The following is a 7,986-nucleotide window of genomic DNA, read 5'->3' as shown; positions in this document are numbered from 1 at the left end:
AGAATATACGATAAAGTGAATTGGCTGTATATTTGTGGGCGAACGCGGCAGCAAATTGCGCACAGCAGTGTCCTACAAACAGTCATGGATTGAAAATGACCAATTTATTATTGTTTTTGGTTTTGGAGTGATTATTATTAGTCGTGTGGAGTAAGGAAACTTGCCCAAGGTTTCGCCCTGCCTGGAATTGAGCTCAGGTCTCTTGCACTTGCATTCTCCACTTTGCATTCCATTCCAAACAGATTCAAATATCCATGTGCCAATGGCGCAGGTAGAAACATAGAAATACCAAGCACAGTTGATGGCTATAGTGTTTCTGTCGTTCTCCATAAAAGTGCAATCATTTCAGTCGTATATACCTGTGCACCGGAGGAAGCCTATCTCCATGCTATGGAGGCACCCGACTGACAGAAGAAACTTCTGTCACTAGAATAATCATGATTCAGTCACTGACCAGTGTTGTATCTGTGTCTTTCACAGGTTGCTTGACTACTCAGGGAATAGCAAACGTTGTCCGCCTCATCCTGGTGATCGTATTGTCTCTGGTAATTATTGTCCTGCTAGTGGTTAAAATTCGACCAATAAAAAAGATAACAGACAAGAACGGGTAATTGAAGAAACGAACTGACCTCTCCACTGATCTCCTCAAAGCTCTCATAATCCAACTCGCGTCCAGATTTTCCTCCTTCTCAGACCAAAACAGCTTTCACTTACACTTGGTATAATCTCCTGACTTTGCATTTGCCTCAAACACCTTGATGCACTCACTTCCAAGTACTCTGTCTGGATCCACAACCCTATGACCTCCATCTTCACCTTGCTCCCCTGGCTTCCGATCAGTCAGAGGATACAGGTCAAGTTCCTTTTCCTCACCTTCAAAGCAATCTATAGCCTTCCTCCTTCCTACATCTGTGAAGTGCTCTCACATCCCAACCTGCCCCTATCTCTCTGCTCAGCGGGCTGCAATATGCTTCAATTGCACTGATTTTTCGGCCACATTTATGAATTTTGGTTTGTTTCTTTCAAATGTTTATTTATTTTCCTCGCACAGATTAATCGAAATCTTAGATCATTAGAAGCCGCTGTTGGTTAATTCTCAAACAAAAGAAATCTAACAACAACAAGATTAGTTCCAAAAGCTTACTCAGGACACCAACTTTTTTTTACATTGGTAAATTTTATTCAATTTAAATGTAAATTGTTGTTTCTTTCAATGTTTATTTGTGTCCTCACACGGACTAATCGAAATCTCAGTTCACGAGAAGCCGCTGTTGGTTCATTCTAATGCAAAAAAAAAAGTCTAAGAACGAAACATTAGTTCCAAAAGCTAATTCTGGACATCAACATATCTTTACATTGGTATATTGTCTTCAAATCGGAGGATATCGCATGTGCGAAAATTGCACTAAAAGCCAGCTAATTTCCACCAAAAGCCAATTGAGCTTGGATTAAAAAACGGCAAACCAACCCATCGGTTTAACACAAACAGATAAACTTATTATGCACTTGAAGTTTATCATGGACGTCAGTTTAGGTATGACTTCAGAAACAAAACGGCCAAGCTGAGGATTTTTTCTTATACCCCTGTAGGTTTCATGACAAAATGGCTACTGCTTCTGTACAAATTCAACATACATGGAAAGGCAAAGCAACATGTACCAAAGCCCAGTGATGTTCCAGAATGAAAGGCATCAAAGGCACCGCTGGGATTTGAACCCAGGATCTCCTGTTTACTAGACAGGTGCTTTGCCATCTAAGCCACGGCGCCATATCTTCACTTCCAATTATTGTATTTATATCCAGGTGAATGGTCAATATATTTTTATTTGTCAGTGAAGCCCATCCTCACTTTCTGTCTTCAAGGACAAAGTTGGTGCAGTTTATTGACTATTGTTTTGAGACTGGGAGTCGGGTTCGGTTTGGATTTGTCAATTAGTCTTTCCACGGTCGCAATTATGTAAAAAAGTTTCTTAACTCAGTTTGATATATTAACAAAGAAGAAAAGTCTCGATCATGTGTTCGTTGTTTTACGATTACCTTACGTTTTGTTGCGTAGTAATAAAATTACATGAGAGATGCTCGCCACAGGTCTGAAACTTTTCAAGTGAAGTTCGATTCACAAACGTACCTGGAGTTCACTATTCTACTCAAACTAATAATAGTAATCATAGTAATAATCCTTTCATTTGTTATAGCGCTTCTCGCGTCTTCTAGACGTCCAAAAGCGCTTCACAGTGTACACTGTAAAGTGAATTGACTGTAGATTTGTTGGCGAACGCGGCAGCCAATTGCGCACAGCAATGTCCCACAAACAGTCGTAGATTGAAAATGCCCAAATCATTATTGTTTTGTTTTGGAGGGATTAGTATTAGGCTCTGTGTGGAGTAAGAAAACTTGCCCAAGGTTTCGCCCTCTGCCTGGAATGAACTCAGGTCTCTCGCTTGCAAAGCGAGTGCTCTAACCACTGAGCTACATGACTCTAGACTAAGGTTGTGGCCAGTACGGGCATCGAACCCACGACCTTGGCGTTATTAGCACCACACTCTGACCAACTGAGTTAACCGGCCCGAGTAACCAATCACTTCATTGCTATTGATTTAAACTGTGCAATAACAGCTTACCTTGATATGGCGCCGCTGACCCGACCAGTACGTTAGAACGCTTGTCAGTGTGGTATCATGGCACCAAGATGCGGGAAGGAGGAAGTTACAGTAAGCGCGGTTGAAAATGAAGGTCTTCAGTCGTGAACGGAAGAAGGGAGAAGAAAGGTGAAGACGGAGTGACAGAAGGACAATGTTCCAGAGATTCAGGGTGCAGTGGCTGAATTCGCAGCACGAGCTGGTTGAAAAAAATATACATGGAACAAACAGTTAACAGTGCATGTTTCCAACATACAGGCAGTCCCAAACACGTGCAATGTCACAAATAACATATTACATTCCCAGATATTATTTTCTAAATAGAATCTACCAAATTTCCTATTAAAAGATCAATATTTTCGACCATTATCTGAGTGGTAATGTTGCATATATTTATCACACACTCCATGAAGTAGAGTTTCTGCAGGTTTGTTTTGAATCTACACGAACCCGCACCCCCCCCCCCCCCCACCCCACCGGTTCGCAGCCAACACCAACACCCGCACACACATAAACAATCATGTTGTCAATGCTGTCTCCGTAGCCAACTTTAACACAAAGCTAAACATGAATAAATAATAAAAGAATAAATAGTCTCTTTCAGTGAACTTTGGAAGCCAGTATTGCACAGACATTGGGGACAGTATTTTTATGTGACTGTATCACAGTGTAACCAACAAGTCACAATGCTGCATACAGCCAAGTACTCATGCAAAAACCCCAGCCAGAGAGAATTATAATCTCAGTCATCACTGCAACATCGATCGCACCAAAATAAGTGTTACTGCAAATGGATCATTCTCAGAAATAACCTCGTGATCAAAAGATTATTTCAGATTAATTTAGATTACAGGATATAACTAAACGAGATTGAGGTCTGGCGATCTATTGGAACATTAAACGAAAGCCTCTGATAAACATAAGAATTTATTCTGACTCAAACATCACAAGAGGCCTCACTAGAGGATCTGAACTGAGGCCAGTCGTAGCCACAAATTCCAGGATCTTCTTGAGAGAGGGTTTGCTGTGAACACTTCAAGAGATTGATTGCATTACAAGGAATTGCATTCACAGTACTTTACTGAGTCCCGGGATTAACGATTTTAATCCTGGGATCTCGGAATTTCGAGGTGCAAGTCCCTGCGTGGAAAAAAAGGCAGAAGTGTCGGACCTGCCCTGGCATCAACATCTCCCAGATTCATCTCTGCATCCCCTCTCCTACAGCTACCTCAGCATCACAGGCTACTGATAGAAAGAAACACACACAAACACAAAATAAAAAAATGCTTTGTGTCGTGAAGAGTGGAAATATTTTCTCTGCTCTCTGGGAACCTATGATAAAATGGAACGAAACTTCCTTCAACCAAACCTGCCGTGTGAACTGGAGAATCTGCTCAACCTTTAGGCTCCTATTGTTTTCCTTTCAGTGAACTTTGGGGATTTCTGTCTTTGGGGATTTTATTCCTCAACCGGGAACGGTGCGGTCTTTCAAACATAGTTATGTTGCTATTTGTTGTCATGATTGAATGTGTTCATTCCTGTATCTGAATCCATCATTATCAACGCTCTGGCTGTCAGGCACATTTTAGTAGACAGTAAACCCCGCAGTAGAATCCGGGGTGACAGCAGTGGTAATAAACAGAATATTCCGGAGATGTCGAAAAGAAGAAAAAATCCATCATTTTGCTGTTCGCTATATCGGCAAGTTTTGTACTTTTGTGCATGACAAATGTTGTCTATCCGTTAAGATGGTCAATTTCATATTTGTGAAGAGAAAGTCATTAACATTTGGTATACCATACAACAGACTGGATTCGTGCTACAGCGAGTGAGCTCCGGTGTGAACATTTCCATATATGCCGTGACTCAGAACAAGTTTAGGGAGGAAATGAAGATTGTTCTTAAATACACATTTACTCTGTTAAATAAATGGGCTAAATTTTATTTTTTGAGACAGATTGATTGTAATCCGTTGCAACAACGCCGGAACCATATGCCACAGCGCTTATTTTATCCAACTTTTACCTGTCGACTCGACAATGGAAACCACTTTATGTTCACATCATGTCGTGTATAGATGTTTGGAGATTTGATATGCAATTGGAAGCGTTATTGTGTAGCGTGCATTCTGAAATAAAATTTGGCTGTTCACATTTTTTCGTTTTACATAGAAAGGCTTGTGGAATGGTTTGTCATGCTGTTTGATAAAGGTTTCAATCATCTTTTCTCACCCCACCGCCGGGTGGGTACCACATTCATCTGTAGCCGATGCAACGGATATAATCCAGCCTTTACGGGACCGTTACATCCAGTATAGCACTTACGTTATCAGCTTATTTCAAGGTTAATATTTGCTCTCAAGATTTGGTAGAATTTTTAAAAGCATAACAGTTCAGAAGTGGAGAAGTCACCGATTACCAACATCAAAAAGTAGTCGCCAGTCACAAGCAAATCATTAGTTTTCAGAGCGAATGAAGATATTAAGAGAGAGGTTAGCCTTTTGCAAAACATCTATCGCTATTTACTCTCCACATTCTTATTCTGCTATCCGCATATTTAACCAATCTTGAATATTACCGCCGGTTATACAGAGACCAGGCCTGTTATACAGAGACCAGGCCTGTTATACAGAGACCAGGCCTGTTATAAAGTCACCAGTCCTCTTATACACAGATCAGCCCTGTTAAAGAGAGACCAGGCCTGTTGCACAGATAAGAGACGTGTTATACAGAGATCATGGAGCCCGGATAGCTCAGTCGGCAGAGCATCAGACTTTTAAAATATCCAATTTGATAGCAATCTGAGGGTCCAGGGTTCAAGTCCCTGTTCGGGCGTTACTTTTCCTTTTTGGTGCGGGTGGAAGGGCGTAATACAAATGTTTATGCACCCTTACCCTTACATCAAGCAGAAGACATTTTAATATGAGATAAATATAGCATTTTTTAAAGAAAATTTCCTAATTTTCTTCTTTCCAAGATAAATGAGAGCATGGTGACATCTAACTAAATGGTTTCAGAAATAAAACGTGATCATTTAATGCAGATACACCAGTGAAAAGTGTATATCGTGGTGTAAATTCCAGATTTTCTCCACATTTTTCCTGGGCTCCACTTAATGCGATATTTGAACGGTCTGTTTCAAGTTTATCAGCTTCATATGCTTTTATGACCCACCACAAACCTATCTTTCTGATTTCCTGATTCCCACATCTCTGCCATTCTCCTACACTGAGCTAACACTGACCTTCCCTGTGTGTCTCTGCCCACCTCCTGCACTGAGCTAACACTGACCTTCCCTGTGTGTCTCTGCCCACTCCTGCACTGAGCTAACGCTGACCTTCACTGTGTGTCTCTGCCCACCTCCTGCACTGAGCTAATACTGACCTTCCCTGTGTGTCTCTGCCCACCTCCTGCACTGAGGTAACACTGACCTTCGGTGCGTAACGCGCCCTTTCAGTGTCACTAACGGTGTTGACATTCGGTCACAAGACAGCAGCCTCTGGAAAGCTGCCTCGGTTACTCAACCTCAATCAATCTCCATCTGTCTCCTATCTCCACTGTGATACCAAATCGCCCTACTTTCCTTGCCTCATCTGCAACATACCTTTCTTTGTAGTTGCAGGTTTAACCCTTTCATTCTGTATTTTGTTGTGCGACATGCAAGTTGTTGTTGAATCAAAAAAAAATTGTCCACACTGACTGTGATTGCCAAACTCTTTATGCTAACAGGCGAATATGTTGAGCCCAATTCGTAGCTTTGTCATGTTACTTCCTTCACTTTAATGGATTCGATTCTGCAATGATTGGAGAAGTTGAGTTCAACGGGAACTAAATCTTCACATGTTTATGTCACGTCTGTAACGGAATTCAGTTCATCAGCTGAAATAAAGTTTTATTTTTTTTGTTGCCTGAGATCTTAATCTGTTTACAGCTTTACAAAATGGTAATTCTTTTCAGTGTTTTTATATTATGCGGCTCCAACCAATTCAATTGAATGACTGCGTGTTCGTCAATACTAAAGAATGATATTTCATAATAAAATATAAATAAATATTCCCGCCAGGTTTCGAACCTGGGACCTTTCGCATGTTAGGCGAACGTGATAACCGCTGCACTACGGAAACTTTTGTGAATTCATTACGGTTGAGAAACGAATAAAACTCAAATACATTTCCACCTAATGTTCGGATCATTCACAAAACTCCTGCAATTCGGGGATGTGATGTAATAACGGAAAGAAAATTGGATCTTCCGAATGCACGTAGGAAAAGTGGTTTATAAACTCGGAAACAGGAGATAAGAAGATCTCAAGTTCTTGCAGCCGTGAAGCGAGTGACGAGCGTGTTGAAAGTTTTCAAATCAATGGCACCTGATCCTACAAACTATTTTAATTTCTGAAAAGTTACTTGAAAGACGTTGCAATAGGCCAAACAGTCAATGAAATCCCCAAAGAGCTTTGTTTTAGTATCATTTTAACAATGCTTGAAATTATTGATTAGCTAAAGATTATGCTGTTTTACTCCACAAAGTTCAACAGATTGTCTGATTTTGACCCCGCTTCTCCATCATAGCAGTAAACAAACTATTGACATAAGTAGTAAGCTTAACATGAGTCGGTGAGTTTTGCCGACAAGGGAAAACCTGGGATAGCGTGGCCGAGCGGTCTAAGGCGCTGGATTTAAGCTCCAGTCTCTTTGGGGACGTGGGTTCGAATCCCACCGCTATCAAATGCTAATGATCTTGTCCTTATTTTACATTCACCGCGTCAGATGTGTTTTCTAAGCAGAAAGAGCTGTGTGTAGAAGGTACCAAGGTGATTCCATCTTCCAATGATTAACCAGCAGACAGCGGTTTACCGCCATGAGGCAATACCCTGAGACTGTGGTAGTGATAATGGCCGTTCGTTTACTTTGATTCAATCATAATTAGATTCGCTCCTTCAGCTTCAGCAATCTCTTTCCTTGACAAAAGGTAAATATCTTCTGACAAGTAATTTGTCCCTAAATTCCCAATTCGCATATGCAAGCAGGTAGAAACATTCAATTTTCAAGAGAAAGTAAAAAGTAGTCCTCTTCAGCAATGAACGAAAGGAGGACTATTTAGGAATATTTTGAGAAAAAACACACCACAACCGATCAACGAACTCAATTTTACAATATTTCTTTGTAAAGCGTTGCACCTCAGTGTGAATAAAATAACGGATGGTTACCTACGATCACGAAACTCATATTTCTAACTGAATTAGAAACTATTCTCCAAAAAATGTATACCTAAATTAGTTGATGATTTGATCCAAATCAAATTTTCAAGGCATTTGTACATAATATAAATGTGTTTTGTGGCAGAAC

At 40.6% G+C, this 7,986-nt stretch overlaps 5 non-coding genes across 5 annotated transcripts; 2 read left to right on the top strand and 3 right to left on the bottom strand.

The window, feature by feature from the left end:
• Positions 1 to 1,695: 1,695 nt before the first annotated feature.
• trnat-agu lies at positions 1,696 to 1,768 on the bottom strand. The gene has a single exon. It is a non-coding gene; the product is annotated as a tRNA-Thr (tRNA).
• Positions 1,769 to 2,493: 725 nt separating this feature from the next.
• On the bottom strand, positions 2,494 to 2,567 carry trnai-aau. Its single transcript has one exon. It is a non-coding gene; the product is annotated as a tRNA-Ile (tRNA).
• A 2,813-nt stretch (positions 2,568 to 5,380) lies between these two features.
• trnak-uuu lies at positions 5,381 to 5,473 on the top strand. The gene is made up of 2 exons: positions 5,381 to 5,417; positions 5,438 to 5,473. It is a non-coding gene; the product is annotated as a tRNA-Lys (tRNA).
• Positions 5,474 to 6,689: 1,216 nt separating this feature from the next.
• Positions 6,690 to 6,762, bottom strand: trnav-aac. Its single transcript has one exon. It is a non-coding gene; the product is annotated as a tRNA-Val (tRNA).
• A 521-nt stretch (positions 6,763 to 7,283) lies between these two features.
• trnal-uaa lies at positions 7,284 to 7,365 on the top strand. Its single transcript has one exon. It is a non-coding gene; the product is annotated as a tRNA-Leu (tRNA).
• Positions 7,366 to 7,986: the final 621 nt, after the last annotated feature.

The sequence above is a fragment of the Callorhinchus milii genome, unplaced genomic scaffold, assembly GCF_018977255.1.
Source record: "Callorhinchus milii isolate IMCB2004 unplaced genomic scaffold, IMCB_Cmil_1.0 Scaffold36, whole genome shotgun sequence".
Classification (NCBI taxonomy): Eukaryota; Metazoa; Chordata; class Chondrichthyes; order Chimaeriformes; family Callorhinchidae; genus Callorhinchus; species Callorhinchus milii.
This window is presented reverse-complemented; position numbering and strand designations above follow the sequence as displayed.